The sequence below is a fragment of the Triticum dicoccoides genome, chromosome 7B (genome assembly GCF_002162155.2).
Source record: "Triticum dicoccoides isolate Atlit2015 ecotype Zavitan chromosome 7B, WEW_v2.0, whole genome shotgun sequence".
In the NCBI taxonomy this organism is placed as follows: domain Eukaryota; kingdom Viridiplantae; phylum Streptophyta; class Magnoliopsida; order Poales; family Poaceae; genus Triticum; species Triticum dicoccoides.
Window position 1 is genome coordinate 240551179 of NC_041393.1, and position 26815 is coordinate 240577993.

The window sequence follows — 26815 nt, forward strand, 5'->3', positions numbered from 1 at the left end:
AAGGTCTCATTCCGTTTGGACTCCGTTTGATATTCCTTTTCTGTGAAACACTAAAATAGGCAAAAAAAAACAGCAATTTGCACTGGGCCTTGGGTTAGTAGGTTAGTCCCAAAAATAATATAAAAGTGCTTAGTAAAGCCCATTAAACATCCAAAATAGATAATATAATAGCCTGGAACAATAAAAATTTATAGATACATTGGAGACGTATCATGTTGCAAGGTGTGAAGTTGAGTAAAGACTCAAAACCCGACCATGGCAGAAAATAGAAAGAGAATGAAAAGTCATTCCCTATGCCTCAGTCCTAGGTTCTATAAAGTATGCTATGTTGTGTAGCATATCTATTGTGTGCCTCACCATGAGTTTGGCGAGAGGGTACAATAGTGATCCAGGAGTGGATCACTGGACAAGTGGTCAAATTATCCTTAGTGGAATAAGGACATGTTTCTCGGTTATGGAGGTGACAAAAAGTTCGTCGTAAAGGGTTACATCAATGCAAGCTTTGACATTGATCCGGATGACTCTAAGTCTCAATCTAGATACATATTAAAAGCGGAAGCAATTAGCTAGAGTAGCTCCGTGCAAAGCATTGTAGACATATAAAATTTGCAAAATACATACGGCTCTGAATGTGGCAGACCCGTTGACTAAACTTCTCTCACAAGCAAAACATGAGCACACCTTAGTACTCTTTCGGTGTTAATCGCATAGCGATGTGAACTAGATTATTGGCTCTAGTAAACCCTTTGGGTGTTAGTCCCATGGAGTTGTGAACTAATCACATAAAGATGTGAACTACTGGTGTTAAATCACATGACGATGTGAACTAGATTATTGACTCTAGTGCAAGTGGGAGACTGAAGGAAATATGCCCTAGAGGCAATAATAAAGTTGTTATTTATATTTCCTTATATCATGATAAATGTTTATTATTCATGCTAGAATTTTATTAACCGGAAACTTAGTACATGTGTGAATACATATAAAAAACAGAGTGTCCCTAGTATGCCTCTATTTGACTAGCTCGTTAATCAAAGATGGTTAAGTTTCCTGGCTATAGACATGTGTTGTCATTTGATGAACGGGATCACATCATTAGGAGAATGATGTGATGGACAAGACCCATCCATTAGCTTAGCATGTTGATCGTCCAGTTTTATTGCTTTTGCTTTCTTCATGACTTATACATATTCCTTTGACTATGAGATTATGAAACTCCCGAATACCGGAGGAACACCTTGTGTGTTATCAAACGTCACAACGTAATCGGGTGATTATAAAGATGCTCTACAGGTGTCTCCGAAGGTGTTTGTTGGGTTGGCATAGATTGAGATAGGATTTATCATGCCGAGTATCGGAGAGGTATCTCTGGGCCCTCTCGGTAATGCACATCACTATAAGCCTTTCAAGCAATGTGACTAATGAGTTAGTTTCGGGATGACGCATTACGGAACGAGTAAAGTGACTTGCTGGTAACGAGATTGAACTAGGTATGATGATACCGACGATCGAATCTCGGGCAAGTAACATACCGATGACAAAGGGAATGACGTATGTTGTTATGTGGTTTGACCAATAAAGATCTTCGTAGAATATGTAGGAGCAAATATGAGCATCTAGGTTCCGCTATTGGTTATCGACCGGAGATGTGTATCAGTCATGTCTACATAGTTCTCGAACCCGTAGGGTCCGCACGCTTAACGTTTGATGACGGTTTGTATTATGAGTTAGGTGTTTTGGTGACCGAAGTTTTTTCGGAGTCTCGGATGAGATCACGGGCATGACGAGGAGTCTCAAAATGGTCGAGAGGTAAAGATTGATATATTGGAAGGTAGTATTCAGACACCGGAAGGGTTCCAGAGCGTATTGGGTACATACCGGAGTACCGGAGGGGTTACCGGAACCCCTCGGGGAAAGATATGGGCCATATGGGCCATAGGAGGGAGGCTAACCAGCCCACAAGGGAGGAGGCCGAATTGGATTAGGGATGGGGGTGGTGCCCCCCTTTCCTTCTCCTACTCCCTCTCCTTTCCCCCTTTCCCCCTCTGGAAGAAGGAAAAAAAGGGGGGCGAATCCTACTAGGACTCGAGTCATAGTAGGACTCCCCTCTCCCTTGCGCACCCCTTGGTGGTCGGCCTCCTCCTCCCCTCCTTTATATATGGGGGAATGGGGGCACCCCAAAGCACAACAGTTGTTTCTTAGCCGTGTGCGGTGTCCCCCTCCACAGTTTACCACCTCGGTCATATTTTCGTAGTGCTTAGGCAAGGCCCTGGGTGGATCATATCACCAACACCGTTTCCACGCCATCATGCTGACGGAACTCTCCCTCGACCCTCTACTGGATGAAGAGCTCGAGGGACGTCATCGTGCTGAACGTGTGCTGAACACGGAGGTGCCGTACGTTCGGTACTTGGATCGGTTGGATCGTGAAGACGTTCGACTACATCAACCGCGTTACATAACGCTTCCGCTTTCGGTCTACGAGGATACGTGGACACAATCTCTCGTCTCGTTGCTTTGCTTCTCCTAGATAGACCTTGCATGATCGTAGGATTTTTTTGAATTACTATGTTCCCCAACATTTTAATGCCTTTTCTCTCATAATTTGCAAGGTACACACAAAGAGGGAGAATTCCGGCAGCTAGAAATCTGGACCTGGAAAAGCTACGTCAGGCTACCTATTCTGCACACCTCCAAACAGGCTGAAAATTCATAGAGTATTTTTATGGAATATATGACAAATATTGGAGCAAATAAGTACCAGAGGAGGCCCACGAGGTGGGCACAACCCACGTGGGCGCGCCAGGGAGCCCAGGCACGCCCTGGTGGGTTGTGCTCACCCAGGCCCACCTCCGGTGCCCATCTTCTAGTATATAGGTCATTTTGACCTAGAACAAAAATAAGGAGGGTACTTTCGGGATGGAGCATTGTCGTCTCGAGGCGGAACTTAGGCAGGAGCACTTTTGCCCTCCGGCGGAGTGATTCCGCCGGGGGAACTTCCCTCCCGGAGGGGGAAATCATCATCATCATCATCACCAACACCTCTCCCATCTTGGGGAGGGCAATCTCCATCAACATCTTCAACAACACCATCTCATCTCAAACCCTAGTTCATCTCTTGTGTTCAATCTTGTTACCGGAACTATAGATTGGTGCTTGTGGGTGACTAGTAGTGTTGATTGCATCTTGTAGTTGATTACTATATGGTTTATTTGGTGGAATATTATATGTTCAGATCCAATATGCTATTTAATATCCCTATGATCTTGAGCATGATTATCATTTGTGAGTAGTTACTTTTGTTCTTAAGGTCACGGGAGAAATCATGTTGCAAGTAATCATGTGAACTTGATATGTGTTCGATATTTTGATAGTATGTATGTTGTGATTTCCTTAGTGGTGTCATGTGACCGTCGACTACATGACACTTCACCATATTTGGGCCTAAGGGAATGCACTATGGAGTAGCAATTAGATGATGGGTTGCGAGAGTAACAGAAGCTTAAACCCCAGTTTATGCGCTATTCCGTAAGGGACCGATTGGACCCAAAAGTTTAATGCTATGGTTAGAATAAAAATACTTTTCTCGTAGTTGCAGATGCTTGCGGGAGGGTTAATTATAAGTAGGAGGTTTGTTCAAGTAAGAACAACACCTAAGCACCGGTCCACCCACATATCAAAATATCAAAGTAGCAAACACAAATCGAACCAACATGGTGAAAGTGACTAGATGAAATTCCCGTGTACCCTCAAGAATGCTTTGCTTATCATAAGAGACCGTTTTGGCCTGTCCATTGCCTCAAAAGGATTGGGATACCTTGCTGCACTTTTTCTACTATCATCGTTTCTTGCTCGTTACAAATTATCTTGCTAACAAACTACTTTGTTACTTACAATTTCAGCACTTGTAGACATTACCTTGCTGAAAACCACTTGCCATTTCCTTCTACTCCTCGTTGGGTTCGACAGTCTTACTTATCTAAAAGAGCTACAATTGATCCCATATACTCGTGGGTCATCAATCACTGGTGCGTGTCGGTCCTAAACAAACGGTTTTTAACCCTTTTCCGTGATGACATTTGGAACCGTCACCAAGTGAGTGTGGGCGACAGGGGGGTCCTTCCCACACGTTCTAGAAACCATTGGGGATAGGGAGCCTTAATGCATATAGTTGTCCCTTTATAACCATTTCTGATATCTCAAATATCCTAAACACTTCATCCGTGCTACTCGTTTGTGCTTGCATTGCCATCATAATCGGAGTTTTGTGGTTCTGCCTAAAACCAGGTAGATTCCAGGCACGGGAGTTTTCCAGGAAGATTCTAGGCACGGGAGTTTTACGATGCCTGGCACATCACAAACAGTTCATGATTATAAACTGTGTACGATGGGTAGACAATCACACACATTTAGTTTTCCCGCACCGTATGTGATAGTGTCTGACATCACACACGCTTTGCAAACGGCAACTGTGTGCATGCTTACACATGATTCCTGTGTGTGAACCGTCTCGGATTATGGTGTATATCACAAACATTTGTGTTTTACCAACCGTGTGTGCCGTAATGACCTGCACAACGTAATTTCACCCTAATTTAATTGCTGCTATTTAAAATTGTACTTAATTTAAACTTGAAAGTAGGCTATAGCTTTATTCATATCCATCAGGTTCAAACAACCAATGCATTATTCGATTCATAGGTACATATGTTTAAGAATTACATAAGCACCAAATAAAGAATGATGTACCAGGATTCTATACTTGTACTATTACAGATGGTAAAGAAAGAGGCAACAAACATTCCAGTTGCTGAAAAAGGTGAAGCGGAATGGCCCTATTGTGCTCTTGTGGATGCAGAAGGCATGCAGGACTCTAGTCCAACCCCTTGTGATGGCCGACCACCAATCATGTAGTTTGAGAGGTAATCTTGAGTAAACCGCTTCAGGATCCACTACAAAAGAAAAAAGATTCAGATATTGTCATCTAACACAAATCATTACGGGCAGTAAAAAAAGGCTATAGGGTTCTTACTTACCATCCTGCAATTCACTGTTGTCTTGCATAAAGTGTAAACAAATAGTTCGATTGACATCTTTTGACCCATTTTGATACCAATCTTTAACAATTTCCTCACTTGATGCTGGTTCATGAATATCTCATTGCCCCATACGCAGAAAGGGTCGAAGTGTGGATCTTTGGCAATAATATATGTACCTAAAAGCATCATGTTAATATTAGAAGCTAAACAACAATTGAAAATGATGTAGTACAACACTCCATCCATCCCATTATACAAGATTTTATTACATGTATACCTAGACATCATCAGAACATTAAGGTAACACTCTTCCTTGTTGCTATGTAGCCTGGGATTGCATATTTAGTCATTCAATACAATGCATGTTGCTAAACAACAATTGAAAAACGAAAAGGCATGTTAACTGCAATATCCTTAACATCAACCAAATATCATAATTCATAGTGGTATTGTTGAAACTGTTATGACGAAATTGAACTGCACGACAAATAGTTGCACATATAGAGCATCACATTTGTGAAGAACTGAAATAAACAAGTCATAAGGACATCTCTAGGCGATCCTCAAAATGTTAAAGGACTAAAACCCTTAGTGGATATATATATATACTCCAGTAATTTTTGGCCTTTTCTAGTCGATCCCCTAAACTTAAGGTTGTAAACTTCAATTTGAGCAAGTTCAAAGAAAGTTCAACCGAAAGTAGCATGCATTCAAACATAAACATAGATAGTTTTGCATAACCGAACATAAAACATAAATTTAAACTAAGCTAAACTACTTTCGGTCGAAGTAGAGGTTGACCCAATCCTTCCTCGTCATGTACGGTGTGCCGCGAGCCGGGTCCGGGCCAATACTGTCGTCGAGGTCGTTGGGGAAGGCACTCCTCCACTTGTCGACGTCGATCTCCTCGTCCTCGGGGCCCACCTCGACGCCCTCCACGTTGTTGTTGCCGCCGCCTTCGACCTCGTCATCGGAGGAGAGCACGATAACCTTGCCGCCCTTCGTGCCGCCATCCTCGCCGCCTTCGACCTCGTCATCGGAGGAGAGTGTGATAACCCCGCCTCCCTCCACGCCGGCAAAGATCGCTCGCTCCTCCTCCATGAGCTCCGGGTGCTGCTGGCGGAGCTCTTGCATGTAGGCCTCGTCAGCGGCCTCGGCCTCGAGGTGCTCCCATGCCTCGCGGTCCTCCCGCGCCATAGCCGAGCTCACCACCCCTGGCTCTGGCGGAACGAGGTCGACCGGACCTGTGCCGAAGGGGAAGTTGAGCCTAGCCGCCGCGCCATGGTAGCGGACCTGCCAACGGTCATACTCCATGGCCGCGGTCTCGGTCGTGTGGAAGCTACCGAGCCACCGACGGGTGTGGGTCTCTCGATCTGTAATCTCGGCGACCCACGTCCTCCGCCGCTGCTGCCGGACCCCGAGGTAGGACTTCGTCGGCTGCGGGGTCCGAGGGAGGACGAGGAAGTCCTCGAACCGGCGTAGGGGCGCGGCAGCGGGCGGATCAGGGGACCGGCGACAGCGGATCGGGCCCGCGAAGGACGACGTGGACACCTCGGCGGCCACCTCGTCGGTGTCGGGCGAAAAGGCCACGGTAAACCCCTTTTTGGCCATTGGCTCCTCGAGCTCCCCGTCACACGGGAAGAGGTTGAGGATGGAGGCGCCGGTGATGGCGGCGACCTACCAATGGTTTCGAGGGTTGTGTGTGTCTGTGTGGGCGGAGGTTTTGGGGTGTGTGTGGAGGGGGCAAGGTTGTGTTTGAGGAAATAATGTGGCAACTGAAAATTTTACTAGGCGGGAGTAACAAGGCAGGGCTACTGAAAATTTGGATCAAGGGCGAGCAGATATTTTTGAGATTGCGAGGGATGCAGAGGCGAGAGTAAAATGCCGGGGCTAGTGAAAATTTGAATCAAGGGACTGAAGCAGAGCGGGAGTAATATACATGGCACACGGTCCGCACATACTAATCGTGTGCTATCAAACATTAAACCTTCCAGGTGGTAGATATTTTCGAGATTGCGAGGGATGCAGAGGCGGGAGTTTTTGGGGAGTGAGCTAGTGTGCTTGACACGTCGGCTGTGTACTGTAGCCGACGCACCTTCTCACGTAAGCCATAGGCGTACTATACACCGCGGTGCTCCAAGATATTTTGTACTACATCTCACATGATTGGTGATAATAAACTGTGTGGGATCTACTTGATTTGAATTACAAAATGGGGTCACAGCGGCAATGGATGTTATTTGAATTGCTAGACCTATTATCTGCAGTGAACATGCAACTATATGTGTGTCGTAAAAGAACTGGAGTTATTCAGGGTTCGTTTGGACATTTTATACAATAAACTGGTTTTCTAGCCATTTCACGTGTGCAATTCAAAATTAAACTACATGCACATGCTCCGGTGCATACAAATTGTTTGAAAAATCAAATCTGTGTCCTTCAGTGCATGCTTAGGTCCCATGCAAGAAATGGGAATGAATTTTTTGGGGTTCTTTTTGCCTTTTTTATACATTAACTGGGTTTTCTAGGCATTTTATGTGCATAATTCAAATTTGAACTACAAGCACATGCTCCAATGCACCAAAGTTGGTTGAACAATCACATGTGTGTCCTTGGGTGAATTTCTAGGTCCCATGCAAGAGAAGGGAATGAATTTCAAACACCACAACACTGTTGATTGCTGGCAAAACGTTGAGATACCTGGTTTTTAAATTCTAGTAAACCCAAAACTCGTCTGAAATTCATGAAACTTGGCATGCTATCATGGAGCAGCATCAACATGCCGTGGTGAAAATTTGTCCCATTTGGGGCAGGTTCGGGTATAAGCTTCTCACAAACCAGAGCTTCTCACAACAAGCATGATGGTTTCGATAGGGAACATCACACCTTTGGGGACGAAACAATATCCATTGCCTCTTATTGCTTTCAAATTTTTTTCTCGTGTCAACATATAACAACAGGAGTGTTGTGCCAATTTTTGGGATTTTTCGGGGTTCGTTTGGACATTTTTATGCATTAACTGAGTTTTCAATGCATTTATGTGCATAATTCAAATTTGAACTAGATGCACATGCTCCAGTGCATATAAATTGGTAGAAAAAACAAATATGTGTCCTTTGGTGCATGCTTAGGTCACATGCAAGAAATGGGAATGAATTTCAAACACCAGGGCACCGTTGATTGCCGGCAAAACATTGAGATGCCTGGTTTTTAAATTCTAGTAAATCCAAAACTCGTCTGAAATTCATGAAAACTTGGCATGCTATCATGGAGCGGCATAAACATGTCGTGGTAAAAAATTGTCCCATTTGGGGCAGGTTTGGTATATGCTTCTCACAAGCCAGAGCTTCTCACAACAAGCCTCATGGTTTTGGTAGGGAACATACGTCCCACCTTTGGGGACGAAACGATCTCCATTGCCTCTTATTGCTTTCAAAAAAATTCTCATGTCAACATAGAACAACGGGAGTGTTGTGTCAATTTTTGGGATTTTTTGGGGTTTGTTTGGACATTTTTATGCATTAACTGAGTTTTCTAGTCATTTTATGTGCATAATTCAAATTTGAACTACATGCACATGCTCCAGTGCATATAAATTGGTTGAAAAATTACATGTGTGTCCTTGGGTGCATGCTTAGGTCCCATGCAAGAGACGGGAATGAATTTCAAACACCAGGGCACTGTTGATTGCTGGTAAAACGTTGAGATACCTGGTTTATAAATTCTAGTAAATCCAAAACTCGTCTGAAATTCATGAAACTTGGCATGCTATCATGGAGCGGCATCAACATGCCGTGGTGAAAATTTTGTCCCATTTGGGACAGGTTTGGGTACAAGCTTCTCACAAACTAGAGCTTCTCACAACAAGCATGATGGTTTCGATAGGGAACGTACCACCTTTGGGGAGGGGACGATATCCGTTGCCTCTTATTGCTTTCAAAAAATTTCTAGTGTCAACATAGAACAACAGGAGTGTTGTGTTTAATCTTGGATTTTTTGGGGGTTCATTTCGCCTTTTTTATACATTAACTGGGTTTTGTAGGGATTTTATGTTTATATTTCTAATTTTAACTACAAGCACATGCTCCAATGCACCAAAGTGTGTTGAAAAATCACATGTGTGTCCTATGGTGAATTTCTAGGTCCCATGCAAGAGATTGGAATGAAATTCAAACACCAGGGCACTGTTTATTGCCGGCAAAACGTTGAAATGTCTGGTTTTCAAATTCTAGTAAATCCAAAACTCGTCTGAAATTCATGAAACTTGGCATGCTATCATGGAGCGGCATCAACATGCCATGGTAAAAAACTTGTCCCATTTGGGGCAGGTTCGGGTATAAGCTTCTCACAAACCAGGGCTTCTCACAACAAGCATGATGGTTTCGATAGGGAACGTCCCACCTTTGGGGACGAAACGATATCCGTTGCCTCTTATTGCTTTCAAAAAATTTCTAGTGTCAACATAGAACAACAGGAGTGTTGTGTCAATTTTTGTGATTTTTCGAGGTTCGTTTGGACATTTTTTATGCATTAACTGGATTTTCTAGGCATTTTATGTGCATAATTCAAATTTGAACTACAAGCGCATGGTCCAATGCACTAAAGTTGGTTGAAAAATCAAATATGTGTCCTTGGGTGAATTTCTAGGTCCCATGCAAGAGATGAGAATGAAATTCAAACACCAGGGCACTGTTGATTGCCGGCAAAATATTGAGATGCCTGGTTTTTAAATTATAGTAAATCCAAAACTCGTCTGAAATTCATGAAACTTGGCATGCTATCATGGAGCGGCATCAACATGATGTGGTAAAAAAATTGTCCCATTCGGGGCAGGTTCGGGTATACGCTTCTCACAACAAGCATGATGGTTTTGGTAGGGAACGTCCCACCTTTGGGTACGAAGCGATATCCATTGCCTCTTACTGCTTTTAAAAAAAATCTCGTGTCAAGATAGAATAACATGAGTGTTGTGTCAATTTTTGAGATTTTTCGGGGTTCGTTTGGATATTTTTATGCATTAACCGAGTTTTCAATGCATTTATGTGCATAATTCAAATTTGAACTACATGCACATGCTCTAGTGCATATAAATTGGTTGAAAAATTAAATTTGTGTCCTTGGGTGCATACTTAGGTCCCATGCAAGAAATGGGAATGAATTTCAAACACCAGGGCACCGTTGATTGCCGGCAAAACATTGAGATGCCTGGTTTTTAAATTCTAGTAAATCCAAAACTCGTATGAAATTCATGAAACTTGGCATGCTATCATGGAATGGCACCCGACATGTTGTGGCATTTTTCGTGTCCATGTTGAGAGAAGGCACACTCGAATAATGACAGCCAACAAAGGCATTTTGAAAAAATAGCTGCCACTTTAACATCTCAAACGTTTGTAGATTTCAAACCGTGTGTGTTCTTTTAACCATTCACGTGACGCCATGTGTCTTGGTTTTAATGGCTGTAGGAGGTGTTGTGCGGACAACTGCTTGACCTTGACTGAACGGGAGGCGTGCGAGCGCAGTCCGGTGCGCAGGCTGACCGAGAGGCATGCAAGCTGTCCTCCAATGCGCAGGCTCACCGGGAAGCATGCGTGTTGTACGCTGCACATGCTCACTGGGGAAGCGAGCCCTTTGACTTCCATGGCCGCCCGCCTTCCTCTCCATTAATGGCGCCCGAGCCACTTTTAATACGGGCGGCCTTACTGTTCGCCTCCCATTCCCCTCCCTCCCGCAGACCTTCACCAATGCCATGGCGCAGAACGATCATCTGTCACTAGTCCTCAAGTTTGGTGAAGTCGACTCCGAGCCGGAGGAGATAGAAAATAAGGAGGAATGGGGCCTCATGGACATGGCCTAGAACGAGCTGACCGCGGTGGTTGCTGCCCCCGCTCCCGTCCCAGCTCCCATCCCCGCGCCCATGCCAGCGACCATCCCCGTAGCATTGACGGGCTGGTCGCCGAGCACTATCGCAGAGCTGAAAGCCGCAGACGTCAGTGAGGTCTCCGCGGACCCGCGCGAGCTCGTGCACATGCCAGCACCAGCACCCGTGCCCGTGCGCTTCCCTCCACCCACCATGGCGCCGGCCCCGTGCGTTTGGCTGCACCCGCCGTGCACATGCCCGTGCCCTGCTCCCCCCCCCCTCAGCAACATGTGACGTTGTCGTCGAACGCTACCTCTGAGCGGCGCCAGTTGCCGTCCTCCCGCGCCCCGCCCGTCGATCACGCGACAACATGATGTTTGATTTACAAGTGAAGAATATTTTGTGCCGCCTTGAAGACTTCAACAACGGCGTCCCGGAGGACGACAACGACAACGACGGCGCGGCACGCCGCCTCCGCCGCCGCCGGAAATAGTTTTTTTGGGGGTTTAATACTGTATCTAGAATTCTCGATCATATGAATATAAATTCGCAGTGTGATTGAACGAAAGATATGGTTTGAACGAACTTGCTTTTTCTCTCTCTTAATGTACATACTCATCAAACGTTTTTCTTTTGAAAATAAGGTCAATGGTTTTTAAATATAAAACACTCATCGCAAATGTTTTAGTTAGAACACCCGGATGCAAATTGACAGCTTCCCCAGGAAGCCAAGGGAAAATGGGTCGAGCAGGATTTCTGCATTCCTTCATCACAAATGGCTGTTTTGCATGACCCGTGTGCAACCACGTACAAACAATTGGGTAAGATTTGCATATCTGTCATTTTGGGTATATTGCCATTTGTCAAACTAGAAAGATTGACATTTGTTTATCTAGTAACATTGCCATTTGTCAACCTTGTAACACTGCGATTTGTCAAAATATGCAGCTAAAAATCACTAGCACTATCTAATTTTTGCAACTAAAATCACTAGCACTATTCATATGGACACCACTAGCAGGTGTGAGTTGATGGACGCATATGCAAATGTACCATTGATTACATACAACAAGTCATCAGCCCACAACGAGAACAAGGATACATGTTGGATTATAGATCATTTCCAACAAAACATTCTAGTAAAGTTTTTCTCACACAACAAATAACAAAGCGATGAAATGAACTTCAGCTCAACCACTCGTCGGCGTTGGAAACACTTGCTTTGAACCAGAAGTGATTCTCTGGGAAGGGCCAGCTACTGTCAATCTCGAGACCAACGCAGGACTGATCATCCAGGCTGAAGCGGCCTATGTCAGGACCCATATTGGGACAGTTGGGAAGCATAGCAATGTCCGAGGTATATATACAGTTGCTTCTCATAAATGGTAGTAACATTGTGTCAACAACAGCTGGATCGCCTTCCACCATCATTGGATAGTTTTGTCCAAGGAAGAGTGAGTTTCCTCCAAGACTTTCAATACTGAACCAGGGAGAAGGTGTTGGCGCTAGTACACTAGTATCCATCCCGAATACCCTGCAACGGATGTTGGAATAGGTCCGGAGAGTGCAACCATGCGAGACAACACCTGCTTCCTTAGTAACATCAGTAGTGCCCTGTATATAGACAAGAAGAGGTGATCCATCAGAATAAGTTGCCAGGCGCCACTGAGTATATGGGTCCAGCTCGTCCTCATGCTCATGATCATCAGCATCGTAATCTCCCCCTTGGTTATAAATTTTTTCAAGTATAGGTGGTGGAATGTTCACAGGACCTTGGAAACACAAGAAGGTTAATTAATTAGTAAAGGGAAACTAGCTAACCCGCATGCATGTGGATGAAACAATTATAATTATGGTGGAAGACAAACGTACCGAAAGCATGATGATTCCATGCAAAAACAGTGCCATGAGTGGTGGCAGCAAACACAAGACCCTCGTATTGAATTGCATCACAGTACTCATCCGTGTACAGAAATTGATTTTTGAGCAATATCCATCGAGGCGTGGAAGTAAGGAAGGCAACAAGCTTGTCGAAGATAGCAACAACTTCATAGTTCGAGTAATCCCAATAGCGGTTGGGAACTCAACAAATAGCTACCTTCCGTAGACGACAGTCACCATGATCATATTTGAACTCAAGTAGAATACCGGTGTACTCAACCTCTGGGCAGTCGTCTAAGATTTTTGGAAGTGGAACCCGGTGACGAGTATACACATTCACAAGTTCCCACTCGCAGTTGTACCAATATAAACAACCCAATCTCCATTTGCGCCTGCCCAAGCCTTGCCCTCAAGCGATGGCATCTTAACATCATACGTATAATTATCAAGCAGCATCAACTTGCACAAGGCGAGGCTTCCCTCGTCCCCGCGCCAGTCAGCAGGATCACGGCAAAGAAGATAGGGGAGATCAAACCTCTCCTGGACCCTTGGGTTCCTTGTAATGATGTTATTAGTTGATTCGAGAATGGTCTTCAACGAACCTGCCATGCTAGCCGAGTTGATGACGTCGCACCGATCAATGAGTTCCTCCACCACGTCATCTTTCAGATCGGGGCAAGAATAACAGGGTCATTTCCGGCCTATTCCCTCCATGGAGAAGATGATCAAACAATGGCAGAAGGAAGGGTGAAGGCAAATGGAGGGAGGAAGAGCGTGCGATGGCAGTTTCAAATCAAGAGGGAAAGGTGAAGATGCGGTGGACGGTTGCCACGGTACACGAAGAGGCGCCTGGGGAGCAAATGGTTGCCACAGAGGCCACACACTGACGACAAGGGCCGAATGAACCGCATGCGTATCACACACACCTTGATCTAGCTGACCGTTTCTTTTGTGTTGCCTAATCACAAACATTTCATCTGAGTGAACCGTATGCTGTATATTGCACACACCTTCATCTGGCTGCCCGTTTCTTCTGTGTTGCCTAATCACAAACAATTCATTTGAGTGAAACATATGTTGTGTATCGCACATGCCTTCATCTAGCTACCCATTTCTTTTGTTCCTCCTCATCGCAAACAGTTAATTGAATTGAATAGTATGCCCTTCATCGCACACGCAACTAAAACCTGAACCGTGTTTGATGCATTCGTCATCGCAAACGTTTTATACATTTCTGACGGTTTTCATACAGCACCGTTTACGATTATTGCATCGCACACAGTTCCTCGAAGTGTCTCTGATCGTAGTGTCGCGTTAGCAGCATCTTGCAGTAGTGAATGGGCGTATTCCAATGATGCGTCTTGTAAGACGAAGGAAGTAGACTTTATAAGAAATCCACACGGGGGATTGTCGCCATCATGCAGCACCCAGGATGATAGTGGGCTATGCACCGGGGGTGGCTCACCAAGGCGGACCAGGCAGGAGGCCCGGTAGGAGGAGCACAAGGCCCAGTAGCGGGATGAACCGACTTGTAACCATCTTGCCTCCCAAGTCACAAAGGGCGGCGACCTTGATCATATCTCCTCCCTGTAAAGCCTAATCTCCACCGCCTATACAAGGGGAGGTTGGAAAGGCTCTCATCACCATTTAATCTTAGAGAAAATAACTCTCGGCAGCAGCCTAGTTAATACCATTGTACTCCCTCGCACGAGGTATCCCACCATCGTGAATAAAAAGAAGAAGGGGGATGTAGGATATTACTCTCTGGAGGCCGAACCTGGGTAATATGTGCGTGCGGGCTCCGTCGTGGTACTTCCGATCTCGTCAGGAACCCTATCGAGAGATCTGACGGTTTTCTGCATCATCACCGATTATGAGGTCTTGCCGGCAGATATCCACCAATCGCACACCCCATACACCTTCGCACACATTTTTGGTCGGCCCATGTGCGGGGTTAGTGTTACTATTTTTTGTTTTTGTTTCACATTTTTTTATTTGTTTGTTGTTCTTTTACTTCTATAGAACTATTCATCAATCTCAACTTCTATTTTTTCGGGTTTTAAACATGTTCTTCAATTCAAAATATGTTCATAAATTCAAAGTTGTTTCTGAATTTATAAATATTTCTGAATTTTCTAAAATATTCAAAAATTAAAAAAAGTTTGTGTATTTCAAAAATTATTCCCAATTTTATTCCAAAAGATGTTAGTAGATTATAAACTATTTACAGATAAAAACATTCATCTATTTCATAAAATGTTCATCAATTCACAAACAAATATTCATGAATATAAAAAATGTTCTTTGATTTAAAAAAATATTAGCCGATACAATAAATGTTCAGGAATTAGGAAAAATGTTCATCGATTCAATTTTTTTAGATTATTTTAAAAAAAATCCTGATTTCAAAACAAATCATGAAATTTCTAAAACTGTTCACTGATTTTCACAATTTGTTCCCAAATTTATTGAAAATGGGAAAACAGAAACAATAGATAAATAATAAAAGGAAATAAAAAGAAAAACGAAAAATAGAGAAAACACATCCTAGTTTTGTTCGCCTGTTCTCTTTCCTTTTTTTGCTAAATTCGTTCAAAATAAAATCAAAGAACATGTTCTTCAAAATCCACGAAATTTATAAATTTGAAAAAATTCATTGTTTTTTTAAAGTTTATCGAGTTTGAAGAAAGTTCATCCAATCTGAAAAAAATCAATGGATTTAAGAAAAAATCATCATAATTGAAAAAGTTCATCGAATCAGAGAAAAGTTCATCATAATTAGAAAAAGTTCATCGAATCTGAAAAAAGTACATCAATTTTGAAAAAAGTTCATTGATTTTGAAAATAGTTCAGTGTATTTGAAAGAAAGTTCATCGATTTCTTATGAAAAAGTTCATCAAATTTAAATAAAGTTCACCAATTATTTTTTAAAAATCATCAATTTTGAGAAACGTTCAATGAATTTGGAAAAGGTTCGTCAAATTTATCAAGAAAAGGAAAAACAGAAACGAAAAAGTAAAAAGAAAAAAGAAAAACCGATTAAAATGCAAGGAGAAATAAACGACGAACTGAAGAAGCGAATAATAAAAGAAATAAAATAAATATCTGCCTCACAATGGTGGGCTAGGCTAATCGTTAGTGTGCTCTCGGTAGAGAATCTGGGAATTCTCTATTTGACGCGCGCTGCGTCAGGCTGTCGGCGTTCGCACAGGCGAAGCGACTGAGCGACGCGATGGGCCGGTCCATTATAAGTACGCACTTCGTGTACTATATCATCCGGTTTTGGGAACTTTCCAGAAGGTTCCCTGAACCATGTTTATTTTATTTGACCGGTTTATTTAATTTAAGTTTTTTCGTTTTTCCCCTTTTCTTTTTGTCATTTTCTGTTTCTGTTTCTTTTTCTTCTTTCTATTTCTTTTTTTTTCTGTTTGTTTTTTGTTCCTCTTTTCTTTTTCGACTTTATTTTTTCATTCTTCAACTTTTCCAAATTTAAAAAAACGTTCCAAAAACATAAAAATGTTCAAATTTTAAAATTTGTTCGTGAGTTCAAATTTTGGTCATAAATTAAGAAAATGTTCCATTTTGGTCATAAATTCCGAATATGGTTCAAAAAATGTTCCCATTTTTAAAAAATTGTTCGTAAATTCCAAAAAATGTGCATGTTTTTTTCAGGAGTTTTGAAATTGTTCAGTTTCAAATTTTGGGTCAAAAGTTTATAAAATGTTCGGACAGTTCAAAACATGTTCCCATTTTAAATAAATTTTCGCATATTTCAGAAAATGTGCAAATTTATGTTTTTGAGTTTCAAAATTGTTCAGTTTCAAATTTTTGTTCACAAATTTCAAAAAATGTTCGGGCTGTACAAAACATGTTCCCGTTTTCAAAAATTGTTTGCAAATTTAGAAAATGTGCACGTTTTCATTAATTTCAGGAGTTTCGACATTGTTCAGTTTCAATATTTTGTCCACAATTTCCAAAAAATGTCGGGCAGTTGAAAACATTTTCCCGTTTTAAACAATTGTTCACAAATTTATAAAATGTGCATGTTTTCATTTTTTCAGGAGTTTCGAAATTGTTCAGTTTCAATTTTTTGTTCACCAATTTCCAAAAATGTTCGTGTTTTCAAATTTTGGTTTGAAATTTAAATAAATGTTCCCGATTTTAAAAGTTTTTTTTCGCAAATTACCATTTTGTTTGTGTTTCACAGATCCCTTTGTTTTTTCTGTAAGTTGTGAAAATATTAGTTCAAAAATTCAAAAAAAATAAATCACGGTTTATCAATTTGTTCGGAATTTTGTAATTTGTTCACAACTTCAATGAATGGTTCATGTTTTTCAAAAACATTTCCTGCTGTTTCTAATATTTTGTTCGCATATAGAAAAATATGTTCCTGTCTACGAAAATATGTTCTTTTTTTTGCGGGTGTACGAAAATATGTTCAGAAGTTCAAAAAATGTTCGCACTTCTTGAAAATGTACACTTACAGCAAAAATGTACACTTTTCTTAAAGATGTTCGCTACAGTAACTAATTCCGGCTCGATGCAGTAGACATGTCCGGTTTTTACATTTGCGCTTAGTTATTTGTAGTGCGCGCTGTCATATTGCAAGCAAAGCTAGTTAGATGGAGTGGCTGGGACAACACAGTCGTAAGAGCATCTCTAGCAGATCCCGCATCTCGCCGACCCAAAAATTGCGTTTGCAGTTCGCGGAAAAACGGTTTTGCAGGTCGGCACAGACAGCCACAGAGGCAGACCCCGCAAAAAGGAACCATATAAAAGGATATTCGTGCAATATGCTCTTTTACGGGTTGGTTTTAGCTGCGACAGAACAGACCCTTCAAACTTAAACTGTAAAACAGAATATTCGCTTATATTCTTTCCTCACGTTTTTTTCTTCCTCTCATCCATGTCCATGGTCAATTAGCTTGCTCCCGCGAAACCGATGGATAACACACAAAGCGGTCAAAAACGAAGCCGCAGACGACCAAATATGAAGCGCACGAAGCGACCAATCGAGGAGCTAGCAAGCTCCTCCGTCGGGGCTCGAATTGATCGAGAGCTAGCTAGCTAGCTTAGCACGAATCCATCCAGGGGCGAGCTAGCTAGCTCCTCTGTCGCCGCAGCGAGAGAAACGGCCGGGGCTAACAGCCGCGGTGGGCGGGCAACGGCCGGACAGCCGGGCGAGCTTCATGGTGTTGGCGGCAGCAAAGATTTCTCAACCGCCAATGTTAACCGGTATGCAGGGCCCTAAGAAAGTTGCCTTCAAAACTGTAGATATGAGGGTTTCGGCTGGGCCCCTTAAAAAAAAATTAAAGGTCGGACGATTTTAAGGGGTCTGTTCAGGCCATTTTTTCGATTGGAACCGCAAAAAGCGGTTATTTTGCAGGTTTGACCACTTATACAGGGTCTGCTAAAGATGCTCTAAGCTGTTGGTCGCTGGTTCGACACCTGACGAGGAATATCCTATTCGCCGCTCGTTGCGTCAAACTACCGGCGCTTCGCACAGGCGAGCGACCGAGCAGCGACGCAACGGGCCGGCCCGTTTAACCGTTCTAGCACTCCCGATTTTGGGAAGCTTCCAGAGGTTCCCAGCTGGTTTTTTCCGGTTTTGGGAACCTTCTAGAAGGTTCCTGAACCGGTTTTTTATTTTCCTTTCCTTTTCTATTTCTATTTCTGTTTCTTTTTCTTTTCTTTTTTTCTTTTTTCTTTTTCAAGTTTATGTTTTCTCTCTCAAAAAAATTTCGTACTTTTACAAAAATGTTCAAAATTTAAAAAATGTTCGTGTTTTCAAATTTTGTTCATAAATTCAAAAACTGTATGCATTTATCAAAAAATGTTCGGAATTTTCAAAAAATATTTTGTGTTAACGAAATTGTTCAGAATGTTTTTGTTCAAAATTTTGACAACTTTTAAAAAAATGTTCGCGATTTGAAAAAAATATTATGTTTCAAAAATTGTTTTCAATTTTCCAAAAATGTTCATGAATTTATGAAGATATTAGTTTTATATTTTCTTCACGTATTCAACCTTTTTTCACGTATTCAAAAAATGTTCAACTTTCAAATTTGTTTGGGATTTTTAAAATTGTTTTCTGTTTCTAACTTTGGTCTAAAAATGTTCTTGTTTCCTTTTCGGTTTCTTTTTTCGTTTCTTTTTTATTTTTCAATTTTTTTTGAAAAAGGTTCATGTTTCAAAAATTGTTCGTAACCTTAAAAATTGTTCCCACTTTCAAAAAACCATCATTTTTTTTTAAAAATGGCCGCATTTTCCAAAATTGTTCATAAATCCAAAGAATGTTCGCATTTTAAACAAAATGTTGTGGGATTTAAAAAATGTTCGTATTTGCCTTTTCTTGGTTTTCTTTTCTATTTGGAATTTTCAATAAATGTGTTCACTAATTTGAAAAGAAATCATGTTTTTGACAATTTGTTCGCAAACTCAAAATATGTTTGAGGCATTTGAAAAAATGTTATCATTTTCTAAATTTTGTTTCATAAATTTGAAAATGTTCTGTAATTTCAAAAAAAAGTTCCAGCCTTTTCAATTTTGTTCACATACTCCAAAAATGTTCATGTTTTCTGAATTTTCTGAAAAAAATGTGTTTTGAACAAATTATTCATAATTTCCCCAAAAAAAATCATGTTTAGAAAAAATTGTTCATGATTTCAAAAAAAATGTCCCTGATTTTTCGAAAATGTCATAGTTTTTTAGAAAATTCCAAAAATGTGCACGTTTTCATTTTTTTCAGGAGTTTTGAAATTGTTCAGTTTCAAATTTTTGTTCACAATTTCAAAAAAAGTTCGGTGGTTTAAAACATGTTCCTGTTTTAAATAAATTGTTCGCAGATTTCAAAAAAATACGCACATTTTAGTTTTTGAGTTTCAAAATTGTTCAGTTTCAAATTTTGTTCCCAAATTTTAAAAAATGTTCGGAGGTACAAAACATTTCCCGCTTTAAAAAATTGTTCGCAAATTAAAAAAATGTTTGGGAATTTCATAAAAATGTTTCTGTTTCCAAATTTTGTTCAAAAATTCAAAAATGTTCTAGAAATGTAAAAAATTATTCCAATTTTACAAATTTGTTCGCAAATTCAAAACATAGTGTCATTTTCAAAATTCGTTCACATATTCAAAAAATGTTCATTTTTGAAAATTTGTTCACAAATTCAAATGTGTTCGCATCTTTAATTTTTGTTCGCAAATTCTAAAATATTTGGTATTTCAAAAATGTTCTTGTTGTCCAAATTTGTTCTTGTTTTCGGAATTTTGTCACAAATTCGAAATATGCTCGAGTTTTTTGAAAATAGTTTAGTTTTGAAAACATTATCACCTTTTCAGTTTTGTTACTGGTTTTGGAAAAGATGTTTTGCGTTTACGAAAAGTAGTTCATAATTTAGAAATTATTCTCATATTCAATTTTTTCCCTACTTGTTTTTATCTTCTATTCAGTTCCCAAATAATGTCGCGTTTCAAAAAATATCCTTTTTTACGCTTGAAAATTTTAATAGAAGTTTAATATGTAATTGTATGCAAGAAACCTATGTTACTATAGTGGCTATGGACTCGCTCAGGTTCTTTAATGTTGGCGCTGCATATTTTTCATATTAACTCGCGTGTCGCAGTGGGTAGCGCGCGGTGCTTATCTACAGCAGCTCGCGGGTTCGATTCCTAGCTAGCGTGCTTTTATTTTTCCGATTTTTCATTCTGCGGAGGTTAGCTAGTGGGCCGGCCCAGGCGAGTCGTCTCCTATGCGAAACTGTGACTACTTGCCGCAATAAGCGGCGCATAGGAGTTCCCACCTGACGACGCGCTTGCCTCCCCTTTTTAGCGGATTTTAGCTTTCTTTTCCTTACATGATAGGCCGGCCCAGTCCGGCTGCCTCGCTGCCTCCCTTGTGGGTGGCGACGCCGGTTTGACGCAAAGAGCGTCCAATAGGAGCTCCCGTATTCTGCGCCTTTTTTTGTTGAGAGTTTGACGAATACAGGGCTATTTGGCCCGGCCCAGGTAATGGCAGTTCATTCTACACCCGTCGAACATAGAGGTGGCGGGATCGAATTCTGCACCCGTCGTTCGTCCTAGGGCTCGGCCCATTTTGCTATCTTTTCTCTGTTTTTGCAATGTACGCACACGTCATGAACGCTAGTTTGATCAGGGCATGCAGTTCCTTTTCTCTCACTGATTTTGGGAACCTACGGGTTTTGAGGGGCGTTTTTCCTGGTGTTCTCTAGAATTTGTTTTTTCTAAAAAAAATTCAAATTCGTGACCTTTTTCTTTAAATTGTAAACTTTTCTTAAATTCGTAAAGTTTTCAAAACCATGAGCTATTTTTCAAATCAACATTTTTTATAATCATGAACTTTATTTTGAAATTCATTGGACATTTTTTCAACTTGTGATATTTTTTCAAATCCATGAATTTTTTCCAAATTTGTGAAAAAAAATTCAAGTAGGTGAAATGTTTTTAGCGCCGGCTTGGTCGTCTGCCCGGCCTCTTCTCGGCGCTTCCCCGCTCCCTCCTCCGGCGGGCTGGCCTTGGGAGCTGCTTTTGGAGATATACCCTAGAGGCAATCATGTATGATGATATTTCCTATGTGTTTATGTATAAAGATAGTCTTTGGACATTATCAATGATGTGTATCGGCAAGTATGTGACTTGTTTGTGGGACTATGCATTATATGGTGACTGTCCTAAAAGGTCCCTAGTCGAAAGGGCTGTGTGGACGCGCAGCCGACTAGACTAGCATATGACACGGTCGATGGCTTGGTCTCACTAGCCATGGAGCATTGGATGCTAACCGGATAATATGGACTTGGAAAGGTCTGGTCGGATTCGACGTAGTCGTATCCGAGTCAAGATAAGGTCCGAGTCGGACAGACCCAACTATGAGACGCAGCGATATGTCATCTGTGAGTCTCTAGTACAACATACGTTCTATGTCCTAAGACCTGAGCTGACGCATGTACTCGGGATGGTGACAGACTTGCTTTGGGCTGACCAAATGCTACTCCGTGACTGGGTAGTTACAAAGGTAGGTTTCAGGTTTGTCCAGTCCCATGCTGCGAGACATGGTCGAGCAAGATGGGATTTGCCCCTCCAATCAGGAGAGATATACTCTGGGCCCCTCGTGTGATCCGACCAGGATAAGCATGGCCATGCGACAGGGATTATGAGATAATCTGGTTTGTGGTCGGTATCACTGGAACGAGAAAGAGGTCGGGCTAGCACAAGGATGACAATCTCGCCTTGAGCCCGACAACATATATCGTGCGACAAAGGGAACAGAAGTGTGACACGTTGTACAGGTCCGCCTAACCAGCTTCATAGTCTGCTTGGTAGTTGGCACGCCTTGCTAGAGGCCGCTACCAACCGTGCAGGTCGGAGGTGATCCGAACTATGACCAAGCCGACTTGAACCTAAGGGGTCGCGCGCTTAAGGGAAGGAACCTACTAGGTCGGTTCGTAGGACACTGGTCGGATGTGATCCGAACTGGACTAGGAACGCGACCGAGTAGACTTTGGGCTTTAGGGTCCGTGCGAGGCCCAAGTGTTGAGCCCACGACGGACGCCTATATAAGGTGGAGGTGCAGCGCACTTATGAGGTTGATCGCTTCAGCCTTGCGACTAGGGTTTGCATGTGTTGCGAATAGACACCTCCACTCGCCGACTGTGTGATCGAACCTAGCAGTCCGCCGCACGGTGTTCCTCCTGCACGCGCGGATATCGTTAGAGGCGGTGCACTTGCGCCGCTCCGGCGAACTTGTACGTGGGATCGGACGACCGGCTGTTCGAGGGAGACAGGACGAGGAGGAGACGATCCACGCGGACGCGCTGCCTCAACTCTATCTCCGCTGCACGGCATTGCGCGTCTAGTGGTAACAAACTGTGATCCATCTCCCGTAGCATGTTCTTGGTTGTTCTACGTGTAGGATATTTTAATCTGCAGTTGACGCACCCTACCGTAGATCCCAACAGTGGTATCAGAGTCTCTGCTATAGGATTTGGATTCATATTGTATGCATATTAGATATGTGGAGGCAGTAGATGAGATCTGTTGTCGTTGATAAGATCGGCTATGTGCACGATTGATGTGATCAACTGCACATGGGGATCGTTGAGGCTATGTTTTCTGATGATCGGAGTCGATGAGGTCGTGACACGATCCACCCCTACCAGTCGGTCATCCGCCATCGGGGTTAACAATGAAACATAAATCCGAATCGGATTCGCGATGATCGATATGATCGGTCAAATGAGAAAATTCGGCGTGAACGGAGTTCAGATGCGATCTGTGATTTTGGAAAACGTCGGGCGCTACCCGCACCCGCGAGGGGTGCTGCCCCTTCGAACCCCGCCCGCTAACCGGCTAGCGGGACTGCCGTGTGCGTAGGCCGGGTATTTTGTACCCGACATACAAACCGGTAGAATGCGATGCATAACTTTGTTTTGCAGGTTTGATGTGAATAGTATGGCTCATGTGTATGAGATGCATGTGTGTAATTTATACGTGGCCTGCGTGTCATGTTTGTCAGCCGGCAGGAGGCAAAGTGCTGTCATTATATTGTATAATGACCTGTGTGTCGACTTGTGACTCTATGTAAAATTCATTACTAGTTGTAGTAGTTGGATAATAGAGATCAGGTTGGTGGCTTGGTGTCGCGGCGTGACAAACAATATGGAGTTCGTAGATGGTCATCGGAGTCGGAGCCGACCTGGAAGAACGTCCATGAAGGAGCCATACTATTTCACAATATGTGTTTATTTGTGATTGTTATGCTTCTTTGGTTCTATGCATGTTAGAATGGTAGAATGATCCCTCATGAATATCAAGCGAATTGCCATCCCCGATGTTGCACCTTCGCACGTCAAGTACGTCTAGTAGTGGGCTCATAAAATTGGGGTGCTGCTAGGTGTCCTTGAACTGAAGGGTTCGTGTCGGACATGGACATGCACTGCATCAGGTTAACTTGACAAGGCTATCAAAACGGTTTTGGGCCTTGTGGCAAAGAAGGTTGGGAGCCGGGGTATGAGATACCTTCCCGACTGACAGGAGTCGTATAGAGATACGATTAGCAAGGAGTTGCTTACCGGATAGGTATGTTGGCTAGCAGTGATGCTAAAGCTCACTAGTCGCATGCGCTAGTCGGATCCTAAATCACTGAGAGTTTGCGGAGGGATGCTGACTTCAGTGGGAGTATTTCTGTTTAGGCGAATTACTCTACATAAACACATTGCTTAGTGATTGCATATTTTCTACTGTAGATCAATGGCACCACCTGCTCAACCCAACTTTGCATTGAAATCAATTCTGGAAAAGGATAAACTGAATGGAACAAATTTTACCACCTGGTATAGAAATCTGAGAATTGTTCTCAAGCATGATAAAAAGGAACATGTTCTAGAGGATCCACTTCCAGAGGAACCTGTCGATAATGCTAATGCCACAACTAAGAATGCCTACCAGAAACTCGTTGATGAATCAACGGAGATCAGCTGTCTGATGCTGGCTTGTATGGAGCCTGATTTGCAATAGCATTTCGAAAATGTTGAGGCTTACGATATGATCGAGAGTCTCAAGAGCATGTTTCAGACATAGGCTAGGACCGAAAGGTTCAACGTCTGGCGATCCTTGATGGATTGCAAGCTGAAGGAAGGTGATCCACTGAGCCCACATGTGATCAAGATGATCGGATATGTGCAAGCTTTGGATCGTTTGGGCTTCCCGCTCTTGGATGAGCTGGCTAGTGATGCTGTTCTGGGTTCTCTTCCGCCCAGCTATGGGACGTTCATCTCGAACTATCATATGCATGGCATGGATAAGAAGCTCACTGAATTACATGGGATGCTCAAAGTGGCAGATCAGGATATTAAGAAAGGCACGCATCAAGTGTTGATGGTGCAGAAATCGGCTAAGTTCAAGAAGAGTTGGTCCAAGAAAAAGGCTAAGGTAAAGGGCACAGAGACGGTAACCTCCACCGCTGCGCCAAAGTCTGGACCGGACTCGAAGACCATTTGCTTTCACTGCAAGGAGACCGGTCACTGGAAGAGGAACTGTAGCAAGTGGCTTGCAGAGCATGGCAAGAAGGCCGGGAATGCTGCTTCAGGCAAAGGTACACTTGTTGCATATGTTATAGACATTTACCTTGCTGACATACCTAGTAGCTCTTGGGTATTTGATACCGTATCGGTTGTTCATATTTGCAACTCGATGCAGGGGCTAGTAAGAACTAGGCGTGTGGCACAAGGGGAGATTGACATCAGGGTCGGCAACAAAGCAAGAGTTGCTGCGTTGGAGGTCGGCACGATGCAGCTCCAGCTTCCTTCCGGATTCATTATGGAATTGAACAATTGTTATTACATTCCTGCACTTAGTCGGAACATTACTTCTGCCTCATGTTTGATGAGTCAAGGTTATGAATTCAATTTAAAGGACAATGGTTGTTCGATATTTTTGAATGGTGTGTTCCACGGCTATGCACCCATTGTTGATGGGCTATTTATATTGAATCTAGAACAGGAACCAATCTATAACATGAATGTCAAGAGGCATAAGTCTAATGAGATAAATCCCACATACTTCTGGCATTGCCGGCTTGGACACATTAGTCTGAAACGCATGAAGAAGCTCCATGATGATGGGCTCCTAACTTCGTCCGACTTCGGGTCGTTCGAGACATGTGAATCATGCTTGCTTGGCAAGATGACTAAGTCTCCTTTCGCAAAGAGTTGCGAGAGGGCGTCCGAGCTGTTGGAGCTTATACACAGTGATGTGTGTGGTCCAATGAGCACAACTGCCAGAGGTGGCTATCAGTACTTCGTGACTTTTACCGACGAGTTGAGTAGATATGGATATATCTATTTGATGAGGCACAAGTCGGAAACTTTTGAAAAGTTCAAAGAGTTTCAGAACGAGGTTGAGAATCAGCTCGGCAAGACTATAAAGCTTCTGCGATCTGATCGTGGAGGTGAGTACATGAGCCAGGAGTTTGAGGATCATCTGAAAGGTCAAGGTATAGTACCTCAGCTCACACCTCCGGGTACGCCATAGAGAAACGGCGTGTCGGAACGAAGGAATAGGACCTTGTTGGACATGGTCCGGTCTATGATGAGCAAATCGGATTTACCCTTGTCATTTTGGGGATACGCTGTCGAAACTGCAGCTTTCACACTTAACAGGGTACCATCAAAATCCGTAGACAAGACACCACATGAGATGTGGACCGGGAAGAGTCCCAGTTTGTCTTTTCTAAAGATTTGGGGTTGTGAAGCATTTGTCAAGCAACTTATGTCAGACAAGCTTACACCTAAATCAGATAAATGCATATTCGTGGGATATCCGAGGGAAACCTTGGGATATAGCTTCTACAACCAGGAAGAGAACAAAGTGTTTGTTGCTCGGAACGGGGTTTTCCTTGAGAAAGTGTTTCTCAGTCGGGAGGCCAGTGGGAGGACGGTTCGACTCGAAGAAATTTGAGGACCACTCGGGGACGGCTCGGCTGGTGATGAGATCATACCGGAGTCAGTCAGGGAACCCGTAGTGGAAGCGGCACCGGAACCACGGAGGTCGGAAAGATTGCGCAAAGTGCGCGATGTATTGTTGCTAGAAAGCAACGAGCTGACCACATATGCGGAAGCGATGGTGAGCCCAGATTCCGAGGCATGGCTGGAGGCCATGAGATCCGAGTTAAAGTCCATGGATGAGAATCAAGTCTGGGACTTGGTTGATCCGCCGCCTGGCGTAACAGCCATTGGTTGAAAATGGGTCTTTAAGAAGAAAACCGGTGTGGATGGAAATGTTCAGATCCACAAAGCTCGGCTTGTCGCTAAAGGTTATGGACAAGTTCAAGGAATTGACTACGACGAGACTTACTCGCTGGTAGCGATGCTGAAATCGGTGAGGATCATACTAGCTATAGCTGCATATTTCGATTACGAGATATGGCAGATGGATGTCAAAATGGCTTTCCTTCACGGAAATTTAACCGAGGACGTGTATATGATACAACCCGAGGGTTTTGTCGATCCGACTAGCACTAGTAA